The 14,402-nt window shown below is 44.8% G+C and overlaps 1 pseudogene; it reads left to right on the top strand.

The window, feature by feature from the left end:
• The first annotated feature begins 2,297 nt into the window (after positions 1–2,297).
• On the top strand, positions 2,298–6,190 carry LOC119408330 (annotated as a pseudogene).
• The last annotated feature ends 8,212 nt before the right edge of the window (positions 6,191–14,402 follow it).

The raw sequence follows: 14,402 nt of genomic DNA, 5'->3' as shown, positions 1-14,402 counted from the left end.
CTGCATAGTGCTCCAGGTTGGTTTCCCGTGTCAGTGTGTTTCAAAGTTTCTAAAAACCTGCGTAGTTTCTCTGTCTCTTCCGAGCTCAGAGGTGTAGGGCCTTGTTTCTGGAACCTTTGTGATTTTTTGCCTCGGTTTGTTTCGTCCGAGGTGGGGGATGGTTAGGTACGTCTTTTGGGGGTTCCTTTTCGGACTTCCCCTGATAATATGGGTCACCTTGGTTCCCATATCTTTGCGTCCTACGCACACCCCATTTACGATAATCACGTTCATCCTCTGAAAGAGGAGCTTTTTTGTCCCAGCGTGCACCTTCATGACGCGGTTTGTTAGTTTGAAAAGACTGCTTTTTCTCGCCTTTTTTAGGAGTGGGGGGCGTCATGCGCCGTCCTTCCAGTTCTAGCGAATGGGGTTTAACCTTTATACCAGGAAACACCTCTATGGGCGTCTTAGCATGAGAACATGCCTCAAACACATTCACCCTGACTCTTGTGAGTCAGGGTGGCTTCTGGGTAATACCAGATGGCTAGGCCTCAGACTGACGAAGCCTCTTGGATGAGGGGTGAAACGTTTCTTTTTAACAAAAAAACGAAGTCCAGATGACATGATTCAACCTTTTTTGTTGTTATATACCTGGATGACTGAGAAAACAAACTTTGTGTTTTTGAAACCATTAGTGAAAAGGCCAGACTTCAGGGGTATCTGAGGCAGGCTTGAAACACAAGAGTCAGGGTGGCTTCTGGTTAATACCAGATGGCTAGGCCTCAGACTGACGAAGCCTCTTGGATGAGGGGCGAAACGTTTCTTTTTAACAAAAAAACGAAGTCCAGATGACATGATTCAACCTTTTTTGCAGGAGAAGAAGAGTTTTTCACCAATATCTCCTGTCTTATTGGTGAGAGGAGCCGTTTCCCAAAAGCGGGCAGCGAGCAATAAAATGTCCTTGTTCACCACAATAAATGCAAGCTCTATTGTTAATTCGTCTTCATCTTTCTTCTGGAGAGAGGCGAGTGCGACCCAACTGCATAGGTTCTGGTTTTGAGTCGGGTTTGTACTCGAGCATTAGTGCAGGTGGTTGTCTCAGCGTGGAGTGAAACCCGGAAGCAGTGGAACTCTGGGAAACGTAGTCTCTTCTATTGAAAATGGGTCGATGTTATGTCGTAGACGGAAAACCGGACGTGGGCGAATTCTGGGAATCGTAGTATCTTTCCCACCTTTGTTCTTGTAGCTGGTTATCGATACGTGCGACTAACTGAATTAGCTCATCCAAACTTTGTGGTTCTTCTAGTGCTGCTAAATGGTCTCTTATGGTGTTGGAGAGAGAGAGTGTAGGAAGGTACCTCTGAGTGCGACCTCTCCCCATCCGGTTCGGGCGGCGGTGATTCTAAACTCCAGAGCATGAGCCGTAACAGAGCGTCTGCCTTGTCGAAGGGTGAGTAGACGTTTTACTGCTTCTGCTCATTGGAGGGGTTGATCGAACACGTGCTTGAAATCTTCTAAAAGGGAGAGAGGATAAATGAGCATGAGCCTAACGTAATGCATCCCCCTTTAGCTGAGTGATGAAAAAGGAGATTTTAGCAGCATCTGAAGAATAAAGACTGGGTGCTCTCTGAAACGTTAGTTCAAACTGAAGTACAAAACCTCCACACATTTCAGGCTCTCCACAAAAAGTTCCGCTGGTTTTAAATTTTGCTCTGTGGTGGTCATTTGGGGAGTATTAGAAATAGGAAGACTGACCTCAGGTGTTGGTGTTGCAGCAGGTGGCAGGAGCTGAGTCATCCCTTGTTTGACTGAAAACATGCTGCCCAGTTCCTGGAGATTAGACTGGTTAGTCTGTTGCAGGTTTAACAAGCGTTCAAGAGTAGCTTCATTTTTCTCTACTCTGTGTAACATAGCCTGAAGAGTGAGTTGGCTCTGTTCAGATCCGGAGTCTTTCAGGGGTACTTGGTTTGACTGGGACATTCTTGTAGTGATTGCGGGTGTACCCAGAATGAAAGACCAAAACTGAACAGACACCAGGACTCAGATAATAATTTAAAGTGTTTATTTACAGGTTTGTGGTAAATAAAACATCAATGAGGGAACGGGAACACCTGGGGAGAGAGCGGTAATTTAAAGGGCTGTGGTTGGATGAGAATATATCTTGTTGAATAGTTCTTACGGTGTGTAGCAGGAAACAGAATGAGAAGGTATTTTGTCCAGATGGTGTCCAGTGGCACAAGGTGAAGCAACAAGTAGATTTAGGCAAGTGGTGGAAGGCATCCAGCAATTGTAGAGAGGCAGGAGGAGTCACAGTTCATATGGAACTCAAGCAGGGCAGGTAACAGCAAGATCCAAACTCTGAGGAAGCGCATAGAAAAAACACTGCCTCCATGCTGGATTCTGCTTTTGAGATTGGTGTTGTTACATGACTGACTCAACAAAGCTGTAATATGACCTCTAAACTAAAGAAATCTAAAGCAGCGGTATCTTCACCCACACGGCCTGTCATCACAGATAAATCCTCGGGCCGCGGTAATGGAGTGGCAGGTGGAACAACATCAGGTGTGTCACCCCTGCTCTTGCTGGGCTCTGGCAATATAGTCAATCGGCACTGAAGTCAGACATTCTGGCCAATTAAATCTGAAGTTACAGCAATAATTATAACGGAGATGAAGGAGGCTGACGGATGATTTAAATTTATTAGGAGCGAATTACAGGCATGTACTGTAAGAGCCAAAATGACTAAGTGCTGTTTAACTGTTATGGTAACACAGGTGTTCAAATTTGTCCTACCCTTCAGGTAATTGCATGAGGGGCGTGATCACAGGTTACTTAGCTGATCTGAGTCCTGACATTAGGGGCGGGGTTAATAGGTGTTCTGTTGACTAAATGCAGCAACTTCAATCCACAAAATAAAGTTGCTGCCGGCTGAGTAGGTTTTGTTCTGTTGCCCGCTCTGCCCCAGTCCCCACTGGGCTATTCAAGGAGTGCGTCCTCAGCACTTCCAAAATATGCCAAATGCTATGTGCCCATCAGCACCTAGGCCTCAGGCCTTCAACACCATCTGCATCACTACTACCACCAACACCCAGGCCCCACGCATGGTGGTGACTTCTCAATGCATGCTGACTCAGTCACTCATCCAATGCCCTGCTGGTGCGTTGGCCACTGCTGCCTCAGTGTGTGCCATGCCCCAGTACAAATACGCTGCTGGTTTGCGCAATCCTCAGCAACACATGGCATCCCACCCACAGGTCATCATGCAGAAACCGGTAGTCCACGTCCAAGTTCAGGAGCACCTGACGGCCTCCATGCTGACTGATGCACCCTTTCAGGAGCACAAGTAGAAGCTGGGTGAGCATCTGTTCCCCCTGATCCAGAACATGCATTCCATCCTGGTGGGTAAGGTCACCGGTATGCTTCTGGAGATTGACAACACTGAGCTGCTTCACATACTGGAATCACCTGAGTCATGGTACAAAATAGTTGCTGAAAGTGATATTTCAAATTTAGAAAGTGCCAGTCTAGATAGCAATGAATTTTGCAATCTTCCCATTCTTTACACCCAGAACATGTGCATAAAGGAAACATTCCACACCAGAATGACACTTCCATGTTCTTTTGGGCTAAAGCGCAACGGACAACTCATGAACTCACACAAACATTCTGAAATATCTTGGCATTTTCATGCAGACCAGGTCTACACCTTTTATGGTTTAATATACATGGTGCAATATATTCACACATTGCTCATTCCTATTTGTTCACTTTGAAATGATCATTCTCTGACATCTGCTTGTTCTTTAGAATCACTAGCAGCAAACTGGGCTGTAGCTTCTGTTCCTGAGGGGCTACAAGACCATGTTCATTCCTCCATATAATGTCTGGGCCATGTTTATCTTTCCAGATGATGTTTGGGCCACAAAGATATAGTCCCCCATAACATTAGGAATGTGATTATCCAGGTTTTCCCCTTTTGGTCTCTTCAGTGACTGCCCACATTTAAACATTGATTTATTTTTTAATGAAATCAGGCTAGATGGAGTGTTGCCCTTGACGAGATATCTGTTATGATTAAGGGCAACCCAGTTGATAACGAGACCCGAAACGACACAAGGCGAAGGAGTAAAAGTGACAGTGTTTATTATTTACAGTGATATTTACAAATGTACAAGATGGTTCCTCTGGAATCCCTGAAGGAGGAAGTGGAAACGTCAGGAAGGGATAGGCCAAGGAATTGTCTATATATTGTTCAATTTCTTTGTTTGGTCTTACAGATGGAGGAGGTGGAGGTGTCCTGAAGGAATCCAACAGAGTCACAGAGGAGAGGCAGGTCAGGCACGTGGCAGGAGGGCAAGGCACCAAAAACATGAATCCAAACGAGGAAGGTCGAAACGAGATGGCTGTTGGCACACAAAAACAAGGTAAGTATTTCTTGGTATAAACACAAGACTGGCTGGAAGCATCAGTACCGTAATAGGGAACAATGCTCCAGCGAAGAGTAGGACTCGACTGCAGCCTTAAGTATGGTTGTAGCTCATCAGGTGGATAGCCGTCAGCTGATGCTGATTAGCGGCCATCTTGGAGCTGCAGTGAGTGTCACTCTTACAATATCATCCTGAAAATATAGGATATTAACAATGATGGTGTTATCAGCCAAGGTCTGACCCAAAGACAACCTGCTGAGGCTGCATGTGTTTTTTTTCTTCTTCTCTTCTTTCAGCTGCTTCTTTTTTCAGAGGTCACCACAGCAAACTAATTTGCACAAAAGTTGCAGAGGCTGCATAATACCCCTTTTCCATAGGGACGGTTAGAATGGTTAGGGAATAGTTAGACTCGGCTCAACTCGGTTCCGCTCGATACATGTTGCTTTTCCATACACTTCAGTACCAGTTCTGGTAGGCGGGTCCAGAATCCAACATGTGGTCTTAGACCACGGTGTTTTCATTATAGTTTTTAAAGACACAAAATTATTGGATCTCTCAGGAATATTTCCCTCAAATATGTTTAAAGAAGAGTTACAGCCTTTAGTTCAACTTTATTCTAACCCACAGACGTTCAAATCACAAACAAGAATTAAACTTTAAAGCATAGCTAAAATTAAATTAAATTAAAAAATCTGTATATAAGAAATAAAACCACATATCTAAATTGAACAATAAAAGTAGACACAAGTTCAAATACATCAAATGATGAAGAAAAACTATAAAATTTTAAATATAGATGTTTATGTAGAATCTGGTTCATCAGAAATTTAGTGGTGTACTAAAGTTAATTAGCAGGATTTATATTGTTTAATTTGATTATTTTAATAATCTGTATTCTTTTTAATTGACCAGAAACCTCAAAATAAATTCTCACTATGTATATGAAACCTGTTTCAGGGTCTTACCATCAGCATTACCGCCGCCAGCTGGTAAGGAGTGTGACATCAATTTTTGAGCTCTGAACCTCACCCACTAGAACTGTTACTGAAAGTATAATGGAAACACAACTCATATCGTGTCGAGCCGAGTCAAGCCGTGTTGTACTGGTACTAAAAGTAATAATGGAAAAGGGGCAAAAAGGACTGAAAAAGGTGCCGGTTCCATGAAAAATTGCTAGCGGAAAAAGCCTTGGAACCGTACTGAGCTGAGTCGAACCGTGCTGAAGAGGTGCTATGGAAAAGGGGTAAATGTAAACTCTCCTAGTGCACCCTGGAGGGGGATAATGTTTCTAACCTTCATGGATCAACAGGTGCAAGCTGGTCCTGTGATCAGAAACCTGGAGGTTATGAATATAACCGATGTTCCCTGAGGGAGGGAAACAAGGTACAACACAGTAGTATGGGGGATTGTGCCTTCACGAGACCAACCTGAAGAAGTTTCTTTCAACACGCCTGTCAAGGCTAATGAGACTGTTGCATACACAGGAGGCCCCGCCCTCTTGGCTTATAAATATGCAGCGTGGTCTCATTTCCCTTTCCACTTTATTGAGCTTCTGGAGCATTGAGGGGCTAACTTGTGTTGTACCTCATTTCCCTCCCTTAGGGAACATTGGTTATATTCATAACCTCCAGTTCCCTTTTGGTCAGTACACTCAGTACAACACAGTAGTATGGGGACCTATCATCACGCCCCGAAAGGCATATGCAGAAAAAAACTTTGACAACAAAGTCCTGACAAGTGGGAGGATGCTCATCTCTCCTGTGCTGAAAGAACAGCCTGGGTGATGTCATGTGTTGTTACGATCAAGCTGTAGAATTTTATGAACGTATGAGAAGATGCCCAGTTGGCGGCAGAGCATATGTCTGCCAATGGGATTCCTTTAAATAATGCCCATGAAGTGGCCATACCTCTGGTTGAGTGCGCATGCACGCTGCTGGGTGCATGTTTACCCTTACTGATATAAGCTAGAGAAATAGCCTTCACAACCCAGTGAGAGAGATGTTGTTTAGACAGAGCTTTTTCTGCCACAGGGTTAGCAAAACACACAAACAGCTGATGGGTTTTGCGCCAGCTTTGTGTCCATTCAATATAAATGTGTAGTGCACGCACCGGGCAGAGAACGTTCATGCGCCTCTGCTCTGTAGTTAACACAGGTGGTAGTGGGAAAGCAGACAGTTCAAAAGAAGGCTCTTCTAAAATAAAGATGGCACTTTAGGGATGTAGGCCAGGTTGGGGCGTAATGTCACTTTGGAACCATCATATCCAAATTGAATGCACAAATGGTGAACCAAAAGTGCGTGGATGTCACTCAATCATTTTGCTGAGTACAGAGCCAGAAGAAGAGCTGTTTTATAGGACAGCATGTTCATATTGATTTGTTATAAAAACAGCACATCTAACACCAGCAACTGGTCCCACTGTGGCGCTAGAGTTCTACGCAGTGGCCTTTTACGCATTGCTCCTTTCATGAACTGAACTATGAGAGGATGGGAGCCAGGTGATTTCTCTTCCCATCCATTATGACAAGCAGAAATAGCAGATAAATAGACTTTGATTGTAGAAAAAGAATGACCTTTCTCTAACAAGTCCTGTAAAAATGTGAGAACATCTGTTATGGTGCTGAGGAAAGGGACAATGTTTCTCTCCTGACACCAGGCATCAAAAAACATGCCATTTAAGTGTGTATAAGTTCTGTGTGGACCCTGCTCTAGCACATTGGATAATGTCCACTACATTACTAGGAAGACCAGAGGCTATTAATTAGGGATGCACGATCCACTTTTTTTAACTTCCGATCCGATCCCAATACCTAAATCTGAATATCGGCTGATACCGATCCAGTTCCGATATCATCGTCATTGATTTTACATGAGGCTGTAATAATCTCCTCTCAAGTACAATTTGTACAAATATATGCATGCATGTCCAAAAAGGCAACTTGAGGTAAGTTTTATTAATGTTGGGTAAGTTTTAAAGTTAGAATTAAATTCTGCTAACACAAAACATGTTTATTTTTTATTCCTAGCTTTAAAGTGGATATTAAAGTGATTAATTTAAGTGATTTTTTAAAGTTATTTTATATTTTTTAAATAAGGGGCAGATGTAAGATTTTTTGTCTTCTTTCTGCACGCTTTTCATTCAATATTTTCTTTTTGATGATTTTTTTATTTTGTTTCTTTTAAATGAATGAATAAATGAATTAAATAAAATAAAATGTTAAATGGCTTCAAACACCTGCTAAGTTCATGGCATAAACCAACAGATATGTTCCTGTTTTTAGTATTTTACATCACTTTATAATGTAGCTGTCTTTTGTTTTTCATATATATAATTTTCAAATAATGTCTTTTTATGATTGTCTACTGTTGTACTGATAAATATCTCCTGGAGGGTAAACTATATCTTGGATGCAAATATCAAACTGTGAAATCCTTCGTTTTCTAAAACTGACAGGAGTTGGACATCAATTATGAAGTTTAGCAACTTCTCTGTAAACATTAGAGCTCCATGGTTTCCGCTATGTTCTTGTTCAATCCGAAGCAAGCAGCCTGATTTGGGGCAGCCACGCTCAGTCTGTCCCTCCTCAGAGACGGGCAGATTGAGCGGGGCAGATTGAACGCGGCTGGCCGAGGTCGAGTCGCCTCTTTCGGATTCAGCGAGAGTAGCACCCCGCTGAAGCCACAGAGCTCGAATGTCCAACATAAAACTAACTTTACCGCGGTTTAATGTGGTGCTATGGCTCTGCAGACATTGCACGTTGCTGTCTTGTTTTGTGGTGTTTCTAATGTAAACTACTTCCACACAGCGGACATGTTTAGATGAAAATTTGGTTAGCTGTTAGCCACAGTGTTGCTAACTCAGCCCTCACGCTGTAGCTGGCTGCAAACTATGAAATGGATTTCTTGAATGTGAGGTGGGTCTTATTACTTTGGGTTCATGAGACAAGCCGCCGTTCATGAAATCCATTCCATAGTTTGAAGCCAACGTGCAGTGCAACCACAGACATGCATCATGGATTGGAAATATCGGCACGTGGATCGGAAAAATCCGATACGTAAATTATGCTGGTATCGGAGGCCGATACCGATACTGGATCAGATCGGCCCCAACCCTACTATTATTTTTCTCCCTCTCAGGGACCAGACCCACAGGTTCCAGATCCCTGGGTGGGGATGCCAAATTTGGCCATGAGCCTGAATTAAGAAAGCTTTGCGTGCAGGAAGGTGCCATGGTTCTCCTTCCAGCAGTGACATTATTTCTGCAAACCAGGCTTTCTTGGTCCATCTAGGAGCTACTAAGATCAAGGTGAGTGCTTCTCTGCGCACGCAGTCTAGTGTGGACTGTATTAGTGCCACCGGTGGAAACGCGTAAAGGCGCTTTGCTGGCCAGATGTGCACTAACGCATCTACCCCGAGAGGTGCACTCACATCCCATATGGACAAAAACCTAGGACAGTGCACGATTTTACTGGAGGCGAACAGATTTACGTCGGCCATGCTGAGGTGATCCCAAATCTGTTGCACCACCTCCGGGTGAAGGCACCATTCTCTCGCCAGTGGAACACCTCTGGAGTGCTTGTCCGCTCTGTGATTCAGCACTCCTGGGATGTGAGTTGCTCTGAGTGACAGCAGTCATGTCATCTTCAGAAGACGAAGATGATGGTCATGGACTTCAGATGGAGAAAACATACCTACCCCCCCACCCACCCCACCCCCCACCCCTAACATAGGAGGACCTGTGGTGGAAGTGGTCTCCAGTTAAAAATACTTGGGGTGTGCACCTGAATGACAACCTCAGCTGGAGCAACAACACCACCAGCCTGATCAAGAAAGCTAATCAGAGACTCTACTTCCTCAGGCGGCTGAGACGAGCTGGTCTGAGAAGCTCAGTCCTCACCTCCTTCTACAGGTGTGCAGTGGAGAGCATCTTGTGCTCCAGCCAAGGGCGTCAGAAGCATCTGTAATGTGGGGGGGACACAACGATCTGCGTAAGTGTGTGTGTGCTCACGCGCACAAGAAATGTGCACTAATGTACAAAAAATGCAACATTTCACCTAGATTTGCTTTAATTCCACACATTTAAAACATGTTTCTCACCAAGTTTGTGTAAATTCAGCTGTGGGTTTTAGAGACATTTTAACTTTAATACACTTTAATAAAGAGCGTCAGGTCTGCACTATTTGTGTTTATAGAGAAATTAAAAACATCACCACTAGACATTTTTACTTGTGTTCAACACTACTCATCTAAATGGTCGGCTGTGGCTGAGTGGTTAGAGCAGTCGTCCTCCAATGCGAGAGTTGGGGGTTCTTGGGGGTTCAAATCCACCAGCAGTCACATGCCAACGTGTCCCTGGGCAAGACACTGAACCCCTCATAGCCTCTGATGTGTGTCCCATCAGTGTATGAATGTGATCTAAAGCACTGATTAGTCTCATTAGAATGATTTGTTCAATTAGCTTTGTAGAGATCTAGTAGAGTGCTGTATGAATGGGTAAATGAGGACACAGATTGTAGTGTAAAGCGCTTTGAGTATCTTGATCAGATAGAAAGGCGCTATATAAGTACAGTCCATTTAAATGATGTTTCTCATGAAGCTTGAGGACAATAAGGTGTGGGGTTTTAAAGACATTTCAACTTTAATGCACCTGAACACACAGCGTCTCTTACACCTGCAGACGTCTGACAGCGGCACACTTACTGCTGAGATAAGATGCTACAGATGTAGCTCCTCTCAAGCATCCTCCTAACATGAATATATGTTGATGATCAACCCCCTGGTCAACAACTGCCCTCACTAAGCTGCTAAACTGGCAAGTGAGCAACACAGAGGTGTCTCCATCTCCTGCACCTGTGCACGTTTTCTACCGAAGCAGGAGTCTCAGCAGCGGCTGCCTGCACAGTTTCTGCTCTGTGTGTAGAGTTGGAAGTAACCTGGAGGTAACCTGGAGGTAACCAGGAAAACCTGGAGTGAAGTTTTATTAGATTGAGTATTCTCCTATTAATCAAGTGGAATGGATTCGTTCACGAAGAAAGAGAAACTGCGCTGCCTGAGCTAATGTTTCATAGAAAAAGTGTGTGTGTGTGTGTGTGTGTGTGTGTGTGGGGGGGGGGGGTCCAAATGAATGTTTTTTTAATGTGGGGTGACTTGTCCCCTTCACATATAATGGTTGTGACGCCTATGGCTCCAGCATCAACATGCGGCATGGAGGCTGCACAGCTGCAGAAAGAAAAGCTTTGCAGAGAGTGGTGAAGGCTGCACAGAAGTCTTTTGGTGTCAGCCTCCCCACCATCACAGACATTTACACCTCCAGATGCAGGAAGAGGGCCACCTGCATCATGAAGGACCCCACTCACCCAGCACACACACTTTTTGCCCCGCTCCCCTCAGGCAGAAGGTTGCGGAGCATTAAGTGTAGAACCACTAGACTGAGGGACAGCTTCTACCTTGAAGCTGTTAGACTCATAAATCCCTAACTAGGACAATCACTGTTTAAAAAAAATCACTGTAATGCCATTTTAATTGGTGATATGTGACTTATCTGTGCTGCTGATTATCCATGCTGCTGATTTTCTCATGCTGCTGTATTCATTCATACTCATCTTCTCACCACAGACTCATGTTTGGGCTGCTGTTGTTATGCCGTATTGTTTTACATTATTAGTGTTTAGCGTATATCTTAGAACTTTTAGCGTACCGTTTGGTGTTTGTTTGGCATATATCTTAGTGTATATCTTAGATCCTTATTTACTGTTTCTTTTCATACTTTATATTTTTCTACTGTTGGATGTAATTGGGACCCCGTGTACATAATTTCATTCCACCTCATGTACCACATGTGATGTGAATGACAATAAAGTTGACTTGAACTTGAACCTGAACTTCATTCAGTTGAGACAGCTGAATCTCGTTTCGAGACAGCAATCCACTCCTTCATCGCCACTCGGTCAGATGACTGTATTTCACTTGATATAGTGGTCAGTTCTTCCTCTATTGCTCACCTCCAGAAGGTCCAAAATGTTGCAGTCCGTCTTTTAACTGGAACAAAAAAACATGGGAACATTGCTCCTGGCTGAGCTGGCTGCCTGTACATTTTAGGATTCAATTAAAATTTATATATTTATATATATATATGTAGCGCCCCCTAACGTCCTTGGCGTTATGGGGGTGGCTAACCCGAGTTCTTTAAATCGGTTGGTATCTCTACCTGAATATTCTAAATATATACCCCTTATACCATGAAGTATAACACAGTAGAATAAGCATACGTTTTAAACAAATAAACAGTTTAATGAACAATAGCACAGTTTCTTCAGTCAGTAATGAAATAGAAATGGTACGATTAACCTCATTAAACAGAAAGGAAACTTAAAGCCGGCAGCTAAAAATTAGTCTCGGTTGTCGCAGGCCTGATGTTGGTGCACTCGCGCACTTCCCTCTCTTCCCATTAACGTCCCCAACAACCATGTCCCCCATCACCTGAATACGTCCCTCTCCAGGAGGTCGTACGTGCCGTAGTCCGTCTGCTTCCGTCCAATGTTCTCCCCAAGGTTGAAGAATCCACGCCGAGGTCCTCGCGTTACACACAGCTGGCTATCCGCCAACTGTTCTCCGAGGTCCACGCGTCTCTCACGGCTGGCTAGCCACCAACCATTTGCCGAAGCCCACTAGCGGTAGCCACAGAGTTAGCGACCTAACGGGATTGTTCTCCACGGGGTTAGTCACCCACGCAGCTTCAACCTCCACAGGTCGATGGGAGTCCTTGTCTACCCCCTCACTGGCAAGAACAGCAGTTCAGTGGGGTGTTCCCCCACCGCGATAGTCCATGGCAGCAGTGACAGTTCACAGATACAGTGATGTCCATCATCTTCCCTGTCGCTCCCGTCACGTCCCCTCTTGTACCGGAAGCCCTCCTTCCCCGACCACCAAAATAAAATCCCAAGCAATCACATATTACAGTTACATTGTTTTTTTTTTTTCAAACAATAACTGAACATATATTAAACTCCAAACACAATAGGTTTGCAAATTCCATAAACACAAACTGAGCATATATTAAACTCCATGTTCTTATTTATGAGTTCTCTAATAATTACAACCGACATGAACAAAAACCACGGGGTTACACCCTCCCCCTCCCAACTGTCTGCATGTCCTCATGAGACAACTACACATGCCGATTAGGATCTACAGGGCTAAGGCCTAAAATCCTAACTTGATAATGACCCCTTTATGAACGATGGTAATAGGCTGGTCCCTAGCTTTCCCTGGCTCATCATAAGTCAGATGAATAACTGGTTTACGTTGCCTCTCTGATCTGGGCCTAGTTCTAAGGGTCGTAGGCGTTTTTTTAAGAGATCTGAGCTTGACGTTAGACTCACTAAGGGATACATCACCATCTTCTAAACTTGGGTCAGAGTCAGAGTCCTGAGAGGTAGTCAATGGGGCACCATCTGGGTTCCTATCTAGAGTTCCCCCTTGGTTCTCTCCAGCTGAGAGCTCTGTCTCCTCTTCACTATCATTCTCTGTTTCCTTTCCACTCTCGTCCTCTGAAATAGGGATGGCCTCCTCAGACCTGTCTTGGTCCGTTCTCTCGGCAGCCTCCTTAGACCCCTCTTCAGGTTCAACCCCACCACATGCAGGTAAGTCCTCTGGTTGACCTTCACTACAAGATCTCCAAACCACTTCATACTCCCACTCAGAACATGAATCAGAAGGGTCCAGATTCATGGATGGTGCTACTCCACTTGACTGACGCTTCTGGTCCTTTACTTGTAGTCGAGTCCTTGGCTTTGCAGGTGCCTTCCCTTGCTCCTTGTCCTGTGGCATCCTCATAGAGTGGCTAATGGGCAGAACATGGTTGCGGTGTATAGTTCTTACACCCCCGCTTCCACTCTCTGGCCTCACTCGGTAGACCGGGAGGTCCGGCAATTTTCCCACCACAACATATGGGTCGGGACTCCACCGGCTCTCCAGCTTCCTCTTTCCTTTCAGTCCCAAGTTCTTTAGGAGAACCCGGTCGCCAAGGTCAATTGCCTGGAAACACACCTGTTGATCGTAGGCTCTCTTATTTCTTTTGTGTGCCTTATCAGAAGTCTTGCTGGCAAGATCATAAGCATTTTGTAGATCTTTCTTCAGGCTCTCGACGTATTGGGAATAGTTTTTGTCTCCGGTCTCATCTGGCGACGTGCCAAAACACAGGTCAACAGGCAACCTAGCTTCTCGCCCAAACATCAGGAGGTAAGGTGAGTATCCCATGGCATCACACCTAGTACTGTTGTAAGCATGGACGACATACGGGATATGTCGACTCCAGGACCCCTTCTTTTCACTACCCATGGTAGCCAGCATCGATAGCAATGTCTGATTGAATCTCTTGGGCTGGGGGTCCCCTTGTGGGTGATAAGGAGTGGTACGGGATTTTCGCACCCCCAACATCCCCAACAGTTCCTGGATCAGCCGACTTTCGAAATCTCTCCCTTGGTCTGAATGTATCCGAGCCGGCAGACCATAGTGCACGAAGTACGTCTCCACCAAGGCTTTGGCCACAGTTAACGCCTTTTGGTTCCACGTAGGAATTGCCTGTGCGTACCGTGTAAAATGATCAGTTATGACCAGCACATTACTGATCCCTCGAGAGTCTGGCTCCATGGAGAGGAAGTCGATGCACACCAAATTCATGGGCCCCCGGCTCGTGATCTGGTGCAAAGGAGCCATCCTCTTACTTGGAGTCTTCCTGAGAGTACATTCTCCACAATCTTTGATGTACTTCGCTGCTTCTGAAATAATCTTGGGCCACTAGAAGCGCTTCCGCAGTAGATCTGTCAGCCGCTCCACTCCTAGATGACCCATGTCATCATGTAGGGATCGTAGAACTGTCTCTCTGAACTCAGCCGGGAGGACCAGCTGTGTTCCATGTCTTCCAGATGGTCTCTGGGTCCTTCTGTGTAACAGTCCATCCACCATCAAAAGGTGGTCTTTTTCCCTCTTGAACAGC

This window comes from Nematolebias whitei, chromosome 4 (genome assembly GCF_014905685.2).
Source record: "Nematolebias whitei isolate Nwh7 chromosome 4, NemWhi1, whole genome shotgun sequence".
Lineage (NCBI taxonomy): Eukaryota > Metazoa > Chordata > Actinopteri > Cyprinodontiformes > Rivulidae > Nematolebias > Nematolebias whitei.
The sequence above is the reverse complement of the archived record's forward strand: the minus strand, read 5'-3'. Positions and strand labels throughout refer to the sequence as shown.